Source organism: Triticum dicoccoides, chromosome 2B (genome assembly GCF_002162155.2).
Source record: "Triticum dicoccoides isolate Atlit2015 ecotype Zavitan chromosome 2B, WEW_v2.0, whole genome shotgun sequence".
In the NCBI taxonomy this organism is placed as follows: Eukaryota; Viridiplantae; Streptophyta; class Magnoliopsida; order Poales; family Poaceae; genus Triticum; species Triticum dicoccoides.
Window position 1 is genome coordinate 765,997,983 of NC_041383.1, and position 16,583 is coordinate 766,014,565.

The following is a 16,583-nucleotide window of genomic DNA, read 5'->3' on the forward strand; positions in this document are numbered from 1 at the left end:
AAGAAAAACGAAGGGAGCAGTGAAGATTTTGCAAAGTTGAAGAATTTGAAAAACTGAAGAATTTCAAAACTGAGGAAAAACTCATATTGAAGATTTTCTATTTTTTGTGGTGGCGTGACCCATCGTATAAGAATGATGATTTCAGACACCGCGTATAATTGTCGTAGGGTTCTGAGAATCAAATTCTTCATTAATTTCTTCACACTTAGAGTGTTATTCTTCATTGATTGAAGAAAAACGTTTCTTCATGTGTTGCACATCTAAGTCATCAATTTTGCATAAGTGTTAGGATGTGTGTCCTTTTCAAAGAACATTCGAAGATTCTAAGATATTTAGTTCACACCGCAACTTGCTAAATCTCTTCTCATCCAAGGGCTTAGTGAAGATATCAGCTAACTGTTCTTCAGTCTTCACATGCTCGATGGAGATGTCGCCCTTCAACACATGATCACGAAGAAAATGATGACGAATCTGAATGTGCTTTGTCTTCGAGTGCTGAACTGGGTTGTGAGCAATCTTGATGGCACTCTCATTGTCGCAGAGGAGAGGCACATTCTTCACGTTGACGCCATAGTCCTTGAGCGTTTGCTTCATCCAAAGCAGTTGAGCACAGCAAGAGCCAGCAGCAATGTATTCAGCTTCCGCAGTAGACAGTGATACGCAGTTTTGTTTCTTCGAGGACCAATAGACCAAAGATCGTCCGAGGAAATGACAAGTGCTAGAGGTTGAATTGTGGTCCACACGATCACCAGCATAGTCAGAATCAGAATATCCAATGAGATCAAAAATAGAGCCCTTGGGGTACCATAATCCTAGTGTTGGTGTGTGAGCTAGATATCGAAGAATATGCTTCACAGCCTCATGGTGTGATTCCTTCGGTGCAGCTTGAAATCAAGCACACATGCAAACACTAAGCATTATATCTGGCCTAGATGCACATAAGTACAATAAAGAACCAATCATGGAGCGGTATACCTTGTGATCGAAGTCAATACCATTTTCATCAGTGCATAGATGGCCTTTTGTGGGCATAGGAATTTTGACGCCTTTGCAATCTTGCATGCCGAATTTCCTCAGTACATCTTTGAGGTATTTCTCCTGAGATATGAATATGTCATTGCGCTGTTGATGAATTTGAAGACCTAAGAAGAATTTCAACTCTCCCATCATAGACATTTGATATTCTTCACTCATCATATAGGCAAATTCATCACTATAACGTTGGTCAGTACAGCCAAAGATAATGTCATCAACATATATTTGGCACACAAACAGTTCACCATCATAAGATTTAGTAAAGAGAGTAGGGTCGAGTGAACCGGGTGTGAAGCCATTCTTCACGAAGAATTCCTTCAATGTATCATACCACGCCCGAGGGGCTTGCTTGAGGCCATAGAGGGCCTTATTAAGTCTGAAGACTTTGTCAGGATTCTTTGGATCTTCAAAACCTGGGGGTTGAGCAACATATACTTCTTCCTCAAGCTTACCATTGAGGAATGCACTTTTCACATCCATTCGATATAAGATGATATTATGATGATTAGCATAAGCAAGTAATATGCGAATAGCCTCAAGTCTAGCAACAGGTGAAAACGTTTCATCGAAATCAATTCCTTCAACCTGTGTGAAGCCTTGAGCTACCAGTCGTGCCTTATTCCTTACCACAAGGCCATTTGCATCTTGCTTGTTGCGGTAGATCCACTTTGTGCCAATGATATTATGCTTGCGAGGATCTGGACGTTTGACCAGTTCCCAGACATTGTTGAGCTCGAACTGATGTAATTCTTCTTGCATAGCCTGAATCCACTCCGGCTCCAAGAATGCTTCATCTACCTTAGTGGGCTCTGTGATAGAGAAAAAAGCATAGTGCCCACAAAATTTAGATAAATGTGAAGCTTTTGAGCGTGTGAGAGGACCTGGCGCTTCAATGTCATCGATGATCCTGTCAACTTGTACTTCTTTTGCAACGCGAGGATGAGCTAGTTGTCGTCGAGATATTTGATCATTTTCCTCAGCACCATTGTCTTCAGCATTGTCTTCAGGTGTGTCAGCTCGATGTTCTTCGCGTACTGGAATGAATTCTTCAGAAAATTCTTCAGTAGGAATGACATCCTCAGTTGCCTTGAACTTGATAGAATCCTCAGGTGCTGGTTCATCTAACACAGAAGGTAGGTGCTCTCTTTGCGAGCCATTAGTTTCATCGAACCGCACATCTACAGTTTCAACAATCTTGTGAAGAGCGATGTTGAAGACTCTGTAGGTGTGCGAGTCCTTTCCGTAACTAAGCATAAAACCTTCATGTGCTTTCGGTGCGAATTTAGAATTGTGATGAGGATCTCTAATCCAACATTTAGCACCGAAGACTTTGAAATAACTCACATTGGGTTTCTTGTCAGTGAGGAGTTCATAGGTCGTCTTCTTGAAGAATTTGTGAAGATATACTCTGTTGATGATGTGGCACGCAGTATCAATTGCATCAATCCAAAAACGATCAGGCGTTTTGTATTCATCAAGCATAGTGCGAGCCATCTCAACAAGAGTTCTGTTCTTGCGCTCTACGACGCCATTTTGCTGAGGAGTATAAGGAGCAGATAACTCATGGGTAATACCAAGTTCATCAAGATAGTCATCAAGACCGGAATTCTTGAACTCAGTTCCATTGTCACTTCTGATGTGCTTGATCTTCACACCAAAGTTGGTTGAAGCCCTCGAATAAAATCGTTTGAAGACTTCCTGCACTTCATGTTTGTAAGTAACAATGTGTACCCATGTATATCGAGAGTAATCATCAACAATAACAAAACCATATAGACATGCAGCATTAGTGACTGCTGAGTAATGATTAGGTCCGAAGAGGTCCATGTGAAGCAATTCGAATGGACGAGTAGTGGTCATGATAGTCTTCGCTGGATGCTTGGCTTTGGTCATTTTTCCAGCCTCACAGGCTCCGCATAAGTGATCCTTGAGGAATTTGACATTCTCAATGCCAATGACATGCTTCTTCTTCGCAAGCGTGTGCAGATTCCTCATGCCTGCGTGATCAAGTCGTCGATTCCATAGCCAATCTTCTGAAGCTTTTGCAAGTAGACACACGGCTGGTTGTGGTCCTGTAGAGAAATCAACAATATACAAATCTCCTCTCCTAAAGCCTTCGAAGACTTTGGAATTGTCAGCTTCCATAATCACAACACAGCAATACTTGCCAAAGACAACAACCATATCAAGATCACAAAGCATTGAGACTGACATGAGGTTGTATCCTAAGGACTCAACAAGCATGACTTTGTCCATGTGTTTATCCTTAGAGATCGCAACCTTACCAAGACCCAATACCTGACTTTTGCCTTTGTCAGCAAAGATGATGTGCTTCAGATGTGACGGTGATAAGGGAGCATCCATCAAAAGATTCTTGTCACCAGTCATGTGATTTGTACATCCACTATCGAGGACCCATTCAGTGGTTTTGGGTTGATCATCTTGCAGATGAATTAGTGTAACTTACAATCTCATATGCTTCATCAATGAAGAATATGATATCAAGTTCATCAGATGAATTTCATCAAGCAGTAAACAGATATAGCAGTATGAGGACGTGTGAAATGAAAGTTCATTTCATCATGGTTAGCCTGCGTCCTTTCAGGCAATTTTGTCAGGTCCCCAGCAAATTCTTCAGACGTTAAGGCACGTCTGGAGACCTGACCCTGCAGAAGAGATTAGTTCTTTTTCTTCACCACCCACATCTGAAGGGGTGGCAAAGAGTTCATCACTCTGCGAGCACCATATGAGAATGGTGGCATAGATGCCAAACCATTTCGTTTCACATAAGAGGGGTTAGGGTAAGCATATGAATAAGCAGAGAAATTCTTCGAGGACTTATGAACATAATGATTTGAAGAATAATGTGCATATTCGTAGCCCTTAGCTCTACCCTGCAAAATAGAGTTGTTAGCACGATGATAATCATATGAGGACTTTGATCCATTTGAGGAATTTGATCCACGTGAGGAATTTGGTCCATATGAGGACTTGGATCCATATGAGGAATTAGGTCCATATGAAGAGTTTGTTCTGGGGTTCCTATTCTTCACAGGTGGTGTCATGAGGACATTCACCTGAAGACTTTCAACATAACTTTTGGGAACCCAGATTTTCTTCATAGGGGAACCGTTCCTGCAGTTAGTCCCAACATATCTAGCAAATACTTCATCATTCTGATTTTTGAACAGTTTATAATTGGAGTCAAATGACTCATCAGAAGAATGAGGAGATTCACATGTAAAGCCAGATAACATGGATGGATCAACTGGAGGTCCCTTTGCAGCAACCCATGAGGTTTTGGGGTACTGCTCAGGCTTCCAATATGTTCCATCAGCATTAAGTTTCCTCTTAAAGGCAATACCCTCTTTCCTAGGGTTTCTGTTGAGGATCTGCTTTTTGAGCACATCACAGAGAATCTGATGCCCTTTGAGGCTTTTGTACATGCCTATCGTGTACAGTTCCTTCAGCCCTGCATCGTCAGTGATACTAGCAGTGTCCTCAGATGAGGAATTAGTGATAGTAGAGGCAGGTGAAGAATTTATAATAGTTGAAGCATTTGAACATTCAGGTGAAGAATTAGCAGATTCACGTTCAATGCATTTTAAGCATGGAGGAACAAATTCTTCCTGAGAAGTGCTGATTTGTTGAGCAAGTAATGAATCGCGCTCCTTCTGAAGATCTTCATAACTCACTCTTAGCTTCTCAAGATCTTGCTTTCTTTGAAGAAATTCATAAGAAAGTTTCTCATGATCAGATAAGAGAGTGTTATGATGACTTTGAAGGTTATCAAACCTAGACTGAAGTCTCTGAAGATTTTCAGTCGGGGCTTTAGTGCGATCCATTTCTTCACCCAACATATCATCACTTTTGTCTAGCATGTTTTGAACCTTTTCAAAAGCCCTTTGTTGTTTTACAGCAATCTCTGCAAGTTTAGAGTAGTTGGGCTTGAGATTCTCATCAGATTCATTTTCACTAGATTCAGAGGAGGTGTATTTGAGTACCTTTGCACCTTTTGCCATGAAGCAATAGGTGGGAGCGTAGTCATCATTATCTTCATCAGGCTTGTTGATGGGGTCAGTTTCTTCAGTGTTGAAGATGGACTTGCTAACGAAAGCAGTAGCCAAGGCCAGACTCGCCACACCAGATTCGGATTCTTCAGACGCCTCCTCTTCCTCATTTTCCTCAGATTCAGCTTCAAAGTCCATTTCCTTGCCAATGAATGTCCGAGCCTTCTTGGAGCTGCTCATCTTGTGAGATGAAGACTTCGAGGATTTTGATGACGAAGATTTTGATGATTTCTTCTTCTTCTTTGCATCATCAGAACTGTAATCCTTGTATTTCTTCTTCTTCAATTCCTTTTCCCACTGAGGACAATCTTGAATATAATGACCAGGTTTCTTGCATTTGTGGCACAGCCTTCTCTTATAGTCACTTGATGAGGAATCACTGCTTCTTGAGGATTTTCCAAAGCGACCACGTCTTGAGAACTTCTGGAATTTCTTCACGAGCAGTGCTAGCTCCTGGCTCAGTTCTTCAGGATCACCAAGGCTACTACCAGAGTCCTCACATTCAGATTCAGACACAACCTTGGCCTTCAGGGCACGTGGTTTGCCATAGCTCGAACCATAGAGATCTCTCTTTTCAGCAAGCTGGAACTCGTGAGTATTTAACCTTTCGAGGATATCGGCAGGATCAAGAGACTTGTAGTCAACCCGTTCTTGTATCATTAGACCCAGAGTATCAAATGAGGAATCAAGCGATCTCAACAGTTTCTTCACCACCTCATGGTCAGTGATGTTAGTGGCCTCGAGGGCTTGAAGCTCATTTGAGATGTCAGTGAGGCGATCGAAGGTTTGTTGGACATTTTCATTGTCGAGTCTTTTGAAGTGGTTGAAGAGATTCCGAAGAACATCAACTCGAGAGTCACGCTGAGTTGAGACTCCTTCATTCACTTTGGACAGCCTATCCCAGATAAGCTTAGCAGTTTCCAAAGCACTCACTCTTCCATACTGTCCTTTACTCAGATGGCCACATATGATATTCTTCGCTTGAGAATCGAGTTACTTGAATCTCTTCACATCGTTAGCGTTCAGTGAGGGTGAGACAGAGGGAACACCATTTTCCACAACATACCAGAGATTGTTGTCAATTGCCTCGAGATGCATTCGCATCTTGTTTTTCCAGTAGGGGTAGTCCGTCCCATCAAAGGTAGGACACCCAGCCGAGACCTTGATCATACCTGCGGTCGACATAACTAAAACTCCAGGCGGTTAAACCAAAATCACACAGAACAAGGGAGTACCTCACTCTGATACCAATTGAAAGTGCGTTATGTCGACTAGAGGGGGGGTGAATAGGCGATTTTTATGAATTCTTAACTGAGGAATTTGCCGGTGAGCAAGTTCCTTAGAGAAGAACTATTAGCAGCAGAATAAGTACTCAGAAGTAAGCATAACAGAATGCAAGCATGGTCATCATGATGAAATGAAGACTAGCACAGAGTACAGAAAGCGTAATCACAGGATAACACAAGATGAAGACAAACAGACTGAAGAAATTGAACTGAGGAAATTGAGAAAGTCTTCAGTCAAAGTCTTCAAACACAGATATGAACAAACACTCAACACAGTAATGAGGAAATGAAAGGGTTGAGGAAATAGATCCAGTTAGGTTGGTGAAGACAATGATTTGGTAGACCAGTTCCAACTGCTGTCTCAGTTGTACGTCTGGTTGGAGCGGCTGAGTATTTAAACTCAAGGACACACAGTCCCGGACACCTAGTCTCTGAGCATGCAGCCCAGGACACCCAGTCCTCACCGTATTCTCCTTGAACTAAGATCACACAGATCCCGTCCAATCACTCGTGGTAAGTCTTCAGGCGACTTCCAAACCTTCACAGACTTGGTCACTCGGCAATCCACAATTCCTCTTGGATGCTCTAGACCTTGACGCCTAACCGTCTGGAAGAAGCACAGTCTTCAAAGGTAACAAGCGTCGGATCCACGCAGGATCAATTTCTTCAGTGATGCTCAATCACTTTGGGTTTTGTAGGTGTTTGGGTTTGGGATTTTCCTCACTTGATGATTTTCGCTCAAAGTCCTCGGAGGATGGGTTGCTCTCAAATGACAAGTGTCAAGTTCTCTCGGAGCAGCCAACCAGCTAGTGGTTGTAGGGGGCGGCTATTTATAGCCTAGGGAGCAGCCCAACATGATAAGACATAAATGCCCCTCAATGATATGACCGTTAGGTGGATAAGATATTTTGGGACAGCTGGCGCGCAGCACAGCAACGGTCGGAAATTTGACTCTCAAATTCCTCAGGGCTATCATGTTCCTCACTGTGTAGGTAATTCACACTGGCGAATTCCTAACTCCTCAGTCAGAACAAATTCATCAGCGACCAGAAGAACTTCGTCTCTGTCACTGAAGAAAGTGACTAAACTGTATGAGATTTCCAAAGGCTTCACTCGAAGGGATTGGTAGGTGTAGGATTTTGAGTTGAGCATCACATGGAAATTTTTCCTTAGTATTTCCTCGACCCCCTTTAACAGTACGGTGTTTCCTATGACTCAAGAAGGAGAAAATGAAACTACGAAAACAAAAGTCTTCACGCTTCATGTTCCACAAATGAATACCAAGTCTTCAAGGTCACACCAATTTCTTCACTTTCAAAGTCTTCAGAAAGTCTTCAGAATATCAAAGTCTTCAGTTGAAGAACTTCATTTTTAGGGGTCGACTTTCTCTGTAAATATCAAACTCCTCATAGACTTATAGACATGTACACTCACAAACGCATTAGTCCCTTAACCTATAAGTCTTCAATACACCAAAATCACTAAGGGGCACTAGATGCACTTACAGGCTTCAGCTGCCCTGGTTTTCTTTTGTTCTGAAGCCACTATGGGGACCTTAGGCTTCGAGCCTATCATGCTGGCAGGGAAGACAATGCGAGGTTCTTCCCACCTTGATGCTTCAGATGGGGCCACAGTAGACTTCTTATTCTTGGCAGCCATCTTGGGGTCAATGCCTGGACGCCCAAGTGCCTTGCGCTTTTCAGCTTCATTGTAAACTTGAACACACTTGGCAGCTAGATCCTTCATACGGTCGCGAGAACCTTTGGCTTCTTCTTGTTTCTTGCAAAATTGATCCTTGAGGTCATTCAACATCAGTTTGAATTTCTGAACATCAGCCACACTGAGCTTGGCCATGTGCTTCTTGAACTGTTTCTTCTCATAGTCAATCTTGTTTTTCAGTTCAATAATCTTCTGAGCCAGAGCCAGCTCAGGAGCAATGGCACCTTGAAAGGCGACGTTGACGCCAATTGCAAGCTGAAGATCATCAAAGCTGAGATCTGAGTTGTCAAACCATTCATCAATGAAGGTATTCAGAATGTTTATGTCAAAGAGGGGCAGATTGTTGAAGATCTCCGCCTCTTGCTTGCTCTTTATCAGCAACTCAAGAGCATCGTCACCAAACTCATCATCTGAAGACAAATCAATGGCTTCAGTCTCATTCCGTAGAACGGCAGCTGGTGTCAGTGCTTGATTAGAACTCTGAACATTTTTCTTCTGGGGCTTCTCTTTCCTCTTAGAGACTTGAGATTGATCTTCAGAGTCAATACTTTGCGCAGGAGGAGTAGTTGCCAGTGGCTTCACTCGTGAAGCCTTTGGTGCAGCAGCGGGTTTTGAAGCCTTGGACTTCTTCTGCTTCTGCGGCTTAGGAGGAGCAGTAGCTTCATCAAAATCTGCATCATCAGCAGAGTGGTCCACATTTGCTCCTTGGACGGCAATGTGTGTAATGAGGCCGTCGAGGTTGTAGAAGGGGCCAATTATTGAGGGAGTCCTGGACTATGGGGTGTCCAGATCGCCGGACTACCATCATCAGCCGAACTATCATCGGCCGGACTATCATCATCGACCGGACTCCAAGATTATGAAGATACAAGATTGAAGACTTCGTCCCGTGTCCGGATGGGACTTTTCTTGGCGTGGAAGGCAAGCTTGGCGGTACGGATATGTAGATCTCCTACCATTGTAACCGACTCTATGTAACCCTAGCCCTCTCCGGTGTCTATATAAACCGGATGGCTCTAGTCCGTAGGACACAACAACAACCATTACAATCATACCATAGGCTAGCTTCTAGGGTTTAGCCTCCTTGATCTCGTGGTAGATCCACTCTTGTAAACATCCACAATATCAATATCAATCAAGCAGGACGTAGGGTTTTACCTCCATCAAGAGGGCCCAAACCTGGGTAAAACATCGTGTCCCTCGTCTCCTGTTACCATCCGCCTAGACGCACAGTTCGGGACCCCCTACCCGAGATCCGCCGGTTTTGACACCGACACTGGTGCTTTCATTGAGAGTTCCTCTGTGTCGTCACCGATAGGCTTGATGGCCTCTTCAATCGACAACGACACAGTCCTGGGTGAGACTTTTCTCCCCGGACAGATCTTCGTATTCGGCGGCTTCGCACTGCGGGCCAACTCACTTGGCCATCTGCAGCAGATCGAAAGCTATGCCCCTGGCCGTCAGGTCAGGTTTGGAAGCCTAAACTTCACGGACGATATCCGCGGGGACTTGATCTTTGATGGATCTGAGCCACAGCCGAGCGCGCCGCGCTGTCACGATGGGCACGACCTAACTCTGCCGCCGGACAGCACTGTGGAGTCCGCGCACGAATCCGTTCCGACCCACAGTCCGGAGCCGATCGCTCAGATCGAGGACGGATGGCTGGACACCGCCTCGGGAGCTGCAACTTCTACGGCGATGGAGCCGAACACTTACCTTGTCCCGCATAAATCTCATGACTCCGAGGTGCCGGACTCTCTGCCGGACTCCGAACCTCCTGCGCCCTTGCCTGTCGAATCCGACTAGGCGCCGATCATGGAATTCACCGCTGCGGACATCTTTCAGCACTCACCCTTCGGCGATATCTTAAATTCGCTGAAGCATCTCTCGCTATCCGAAGAGCCCTGGCCGAACTAAGGCCAGGATGGTTGGGATGCGGACGACGAAGAAATTCAGACCCCACCCACCACCCACTTTGTAGCCACCGTCGACGATCTAACTGACGTACTCAACTACGACTCCGAAGACATCGACGGTATGGATGATGATGCCGGAGACTATCAAAAACCAGCGCCTACAGGGCACTGGAAGGCCACCTCGTCACATAACATATATATGGTGGACACCGCAAAGGGAAGCGATAACGAGGAATACCGGGAAGCGGCAGAGGATAATCCCGCCGATAAACAACCAAAACGGCGACACAGACGCCGCCCTAAGTCCCGCCTCGATCAAAGCAGCATTCCTAACGACCCAGCGATAGAGCAGGGCAAACCAGCAGACGACGAACATACAACCAAGCAACCATCCGAACAGGACGAACCGGATAATCAACCCCTTCACGGAGCAATCAACAGTCCGGACACACCACCGGAGCATAAGAACCTTCATAAAAGACTCGTCGCCACTGCAAGAAGTTTGAAGAAGGAAAAACGGAAGCTCAAAACAGCGGAAGACATACTCAGAATGAAGTGGAGCAAAATACTCAAGACCGGAGACAAATATGGCAATGGCCATCAAACAAAGAGCTACCCGAAGCGCAAGCTGCTGCCAGAATTTGACGAGGAAGACATAGAGCCCTCACAGTCAAAAAATAAAAAGGCCGCCTGGCCGGATAGACGGCCAGATGACAGGCCAAAAGCGACAAGCGGCGCCGCACACAAGCCGACTTATGATCCTGGGAAAACGGACGGCCCAACTAGGTCCATCTACGGGCCAAAAAGGAGGGCCTCAGGGAGTAACACAACACGACAAGTGTTCGAAGACAGCGGTACACCCAAATACAGGGGCGCCGCACACCCGCTATGTTTTACCAATGAGGTGCTGGATCATGAATTTCCAGCAGGGTTCAAACCCATAAACATAGAGGCATACGACGGCACAATAGACCCAGGAGTCTGGATAGAAGATTACATACTACACATACACATGGCTAGAGGAGATGATCTCCACGCCATAAAATACCTACCCCTCAAGCTCAAAGGGCCAGCTCGGCATTGGCTCAAAAGCCTCCCAGAAAACACTGTTGGAAGTTGGGAAGAGCTTGAGGACGCGTTTAGAGCAAATTTTCAAGGGACTTATGTCCGCCCTATGGATGCAGACGATCTGAGTCATATAACCCAACAGCCCGGAGAGTCAGCGCGCAAATTCTGGAACAGGTTCCTTACCAAAAAGAACCAAATAGTCGACTGTCCGGACGCGGAAGCCTTAGCAGCTTTTAAACACAACGTCCGAGACGAATGGCTCGCCAGACACCTCAGCCAAGAGAAGCCAAGAACAATGGTCGCGCTAACAAGCCTCATGACGCGCTTTTGCATAGGAGAAGACAACTGGCTCGCAAGATGCAGCACCAGCGACCCGAGTACATCCGAGATCAGAGATGGAAACGGAAAATCACGGCGCCGGAAAGATCAGGGCCGGAATAAAGAAAAAAGCCCAAAGGGCACGGCGGTCAACGCTGGATTCAAAAGCTCACGGCCAAACAATAAAACACTGCCTCTTAAGGACAACAGCGATGAGCTATCAAATTTAAACAAAATTCTAGATTGGATATGTCAAATCCACAGTACCTCCGGAAGGCCTGCAAACCATACCAACCGAAATTGTTGGGTTTTTAAACAGTCCGGCAGACTCAACGTCGGACACAAGGGGCTCGATGCGCCAAGCAAGGATGATGACGAACCCCACCAGCAGAGCACCGGAGGTCAAAAGACTTTCCCACAAGAAGTCAAAACAGTAAACTCACTTCATGTGATAGTACGGAAAACCAACACGGCACTCGCTAAGACAAGTGTCGCACGGTCCACCCCAGCGGAACACCAAGATTGGATGTCAAAACCAATCACTTTCGACCATCTAGATTAGTCCAGAAGTATCCGGAATGCAGGATAGACTGCCCTGATATTGGATCCCATAATAGACGGATTGCAATTCACGCAAGTTTTGATGGACGGCGGCAGTGACTTAAACCTGCTATATCTGGACACAATCCGAAGGTTGGGATAGACCCTACTACAATTCGGCATAGCCGCACTCCCTTCAAAGGAGTGGCGCCAGGCCCTTACGTCAGCTATCAAGCATCACTGGGACGGGAAGCTTTCGTCCGCTTCAATGCAATACCACATTACGCATCTCTTACGCTTAAAATGCCCGGTCCACGTGGCATCATTTTATTAAAAAAGGTCGCCTGAGACCCCGGACACGGCTGGACGAGTCCGAAATAAATAAGCTAGGGGCTACCTAGCCACACACCCCTTCACAAGGGTTTGTACATATAAGCCGTAATGAGCTAGCATAGGCTCAGCTTTATTAATCTATATTTCAATTTTTTATGCACTTTCTAGCACGATTTCTTTTCAAACTAAGTTCCTCTCTTTTTTACAGATGAACAGCGTGCACACCCGTCCAGGATACGGCACAACGGAGACACAGGCGCAGACGTGCAGTAGGGACCCGTTGCAAGGACTCTTTTCAGACTAAGACCCTATGTAAACCTTTCTTACTGTCTCTTGTTGCTATAATCCCCTGGTTTCTCATTATAACCAGAGTGGAGGCTGGCGTTTTGGCATCGGCCGCGCCAGAAGAACCTGCCCGTACCTGGACACAAGGGGCTTAGGGCATTGTTTTGCCCGCTATTGTAAAAGACCAAACACCTTCGGGAGTGTTCGGCGTCTCGAGTTAGGCCTTATATGCATCAGCTCCGAATCATGTCTTTGGTCAAATGTTGGGTTTGCCCGGCTCCTGTGTTTTGCTGCCTTACGTTCCGTATCATCGGCTAACGCGGCACCAGGAGAACTACTGCGATCGTGCCCCAATTCGGCTGGGCGAGCACCTCAGTAGAGAAAGCCGAAAACTGACTGTCATGATACAGCGAGAGACTGGTCAACCACTCGATCGACCATGGGAATGTTTAGAATTCCTCCGCTTTGACGAAGGGCAGTTTCCCGGTCAGGCACATACGCGCCCCCAATTCGGAGAGCGTGGTGCCCCCAGGGGCTATGTCGTAGCCCCACCCTCGAACTCCATGGCTAAGTGAAAGTGATAAAGCATTATAGTCCGGTTGCCTCGTTTGCTACGCTACCACCTCCTTTACAAGACCGAGACATCGGATTAAGTGTGAAAATGCGCTATTTTTTGTGAACACCCCCGCACCTTGTGCGTGGGGGCTGAAGCCGACGACTGCATCTTTCAGGTTATACACACGTATACATGAACGGCCGCACAGGAGATATTCTATTACTTGAACGCACAAGTCTAAAAGGCGCTTACATCATAAAAATTGTTTTACATCATAAGAACGTTCATTCGAACGTAACATTTTTTGAGCACTGCGACTCTATTACACGAGCACCACGCAGCACTTCGCCAAAATAGTGCTCGGCGGGTAACCGGTTATCATCCGAACCCGGGGTCGCAACAGCGGTGGCATCCATCTCTGTCCAATGTGTCTTCACACGGGCGAGTGCCATCCGCACAGCCTCTATGCAGGCCGACCGCTTCATCGCCTTGATATGCGGCACCGCTCCAAGAAATTGCTGCAATAAGCCAAAGTAACTCTTCGGCTTGGGCCTATCCGGCCAGACATGGGTCACTATATCCGTCATAGCAAGCCCGGACAACCTATTTAGCTCAGCCCACTTGGCCAAACGGTCGGTCAGCGGAAGTGAACACTCCGGACTATGGAATTGAGACCAAAACAGCTCTTTCGTCTTGTGATCCTTCTGGCTTCGAAAATGCACAACGGCCTCCGCCGCACTCGCTGCTAAGTCCATAAAAGGGTCCTCTGGACCCCACAGTTGGCCCACCTGAGCATACTTTGGGTCCGTAAACCTTCGGCGCAGCAGAAAAGGCTTGCCAGCTACAATTTCTCCGGCCTGGCGCAGCTCTTCCTTTATAGCGTGCATTGCAGAGCGGGCATCCTTGGCTTCGGCGGTGGCCTTCTCCAGGTCTTCTTGCCCCGCTAGGCGCTCCTTCCCAAGAGCCTCATTACGGTCGGTAGCATCTTTTAACTTCACGGCCATTTCGGCCATCTCTTCCCTGCTTCGGCAGTGTGCGGCCCTTTCGCCCGCTAAGTCCTCGGCCGCCCTCGAGGCCACCGCATTACTCCTTCTGGCCTGCTCCTTGGCTTGAGAAAGTTCGGCCCGAAGGCTCTCCACAGCAGCGGCACTATCTGCATTTCACACACATGTTGTAAGGAGCTGGCTTCGGCCCTCCTTACCAAGTGACCGCACAGAAACACTTACCTTGCGACTCATCAAGTCGCCTGTTGATCAGCGTGATGTCCGCATCCGCAACAGCGAGTTGCCGCTTTAGTTCAGCAACTCCATCAGTCCGGCTGGCCCCCGGACGACCCGCCACCTGCATCGGCACGGCGGAAATTTAAACCTGTGATTTTGATCCTCGGCACGCTGTCGATTTCGACAACCTACCGAGTCTCAGGGGCTACTATCTATACAGGGCGCATTCTATATGGAAAACTGTTAAAAGAGGTGTCATTTTTACGTACCTCAAACCCCGCCAGCAAACTCCTGACGGCATTATGCAACCCGCCTTCGGCGGAAGAAATCCTTTCAATCACCATGCTCATCAATGTGTGGTGATCTTCTGAGATAGACGCCTTCTCAAGCAGATCCTTCAGCCGTACACCAGTTGGTGCCGAACTATCCGGCTTTGCCAAACTAGGGGGCTCCCTTCGTGACGACACTTCAGGCTCGTCCGCCCTATCCGACGGCGCCCCGGACGGAGGCGTCTCGCTCTCCATCATCTCCGGACGAAGGTCCCCCGAAGACGAGCTCATTTGCGAAGGACGGAGATCCGAACTACAAGGTAAAAACTTTAGTTATCCTCAGAAGCACAAATAGGGATGTCCCTTATTATAAAATTCCTTTCTTTCTACTTACGGCTCGTTGGAGGGCTGATTCTCAAAGGGAGATTGTGCTGCCGGGGCCTCCCCGGACGTAGGGCCCTCTGGCGAAGATTTCTTCCCCCGTTTAGGGGAATTTGCCCCCGGGTCCTCGGTCCTCTTCTCCCCTTGGAGGGAGGGATTCTCGATCCCCCCTCTTTCAAGAGCCTCCTTAGGCGAGGCAGTAGCTTTCCTGCTTTCCCCTTCGCCTCCCTCTGGAGGCGCAACCTCAAGCATCCGGACCAGCACGGAATCCGGCGTAGTCTCGGGGAGGGAGGCCGGACACCATATCAATTTTGCTTCCGCTATCCACTCCTGTTTAGAAGGAAGTTGGTCATAAGGCGAATCATCGAAAGGCAAACAAACGGTATGTCCGGACTTGGAACTACTTACTGGAGTATCCGGGCGATTGCAGGTTAGGCCAGCATCCTCGGTCAATTCCGGACGCGCCTCTTGCGATCCGAAGAATAATTTGTACATCTCCAGGGGTGTCATACCCATGAAGTGTTGAAGAATCCGTGGGCCCTCCGGATTGAACTCCCACAGCCGGAGAGGGCGGCGTTTGCAGGGCGGGAGACGCCTAATCAGCATAACCTGCATTACCACCACCATATCAACCTCCCTCGTTTGGAGATCTCGAATCCGGCCCTGCAGTAGGGGCACGTCCTTGGACGGCCCCCAGTTGAGCCCTTGGGTGACCCATGACATCAACCGTCGTGGAGGTCCCGGGCGGAATAAGGGCGGCGGCTTTTGTCTACGGCCCCTCGGAACGGTAATATAGAACCACTCTTGCTGCCATAGGTCGAGCTCCTCTTGGAAGGAGCCAGCGGGCCACGGGGCATCGGCCCTCCTACTTATGGCCGCCCCTCCGCACTCCGCTTGACGCCCCCCGATCATCTTCGGCGCCACATTGAAGGTCTTCAGCCACAGGCCGAAGTGAGGGGTGACGCGGAGGAAGGCTTCGCAGACGACAATAAATGCGGAAATATGGAGGATGGACTCCGGAGCCAAATCATGGAATTCCATCCCATAGTAAAACATGAGCCCTCTCACAAAAGGATCCATCGGGAAGCCTAAACCCCGACGGAGGTGGGATACAAAAACGACATACTCGCCGGGCTCGGGGGTGGGGATGGCCTGCCCTTCGGCAGGCAACCTGTGCGAAATCTCATAAGCCAGGTACTTGGCCTCCCGCAGCTTTAGCACGTCCTCCTCCGTGACGGAGGAGGGCATCCACCGGCCCTGGAGGTCGCAACCGGACATCGTTGAAGGTCCGAAGCGCGTGAATCTGGAGCTCTAGGTGCTGGAACTTGGAGCGAGGAGAGGATTCGATGGAGGATTGAAGAAAAGAAACGAGCCTTGGTCCCGTTATAAAGAGGGAGAATACCAAGAGCCATCTCTGTGACCGTTTGGGACTCGCCTTCGATAGAGGGGGTGTGGCGACGGGCGCGGTTGGGTCACCCACGTTCGTATTGATGAGAATCCCGGATTAAGGGGGAACACGATCTCTGCTTCGACAAGACGTGCCAAGGAAACCGCTTCGCTAAACGCGCTGAGGTGGTAGAGTAAAAA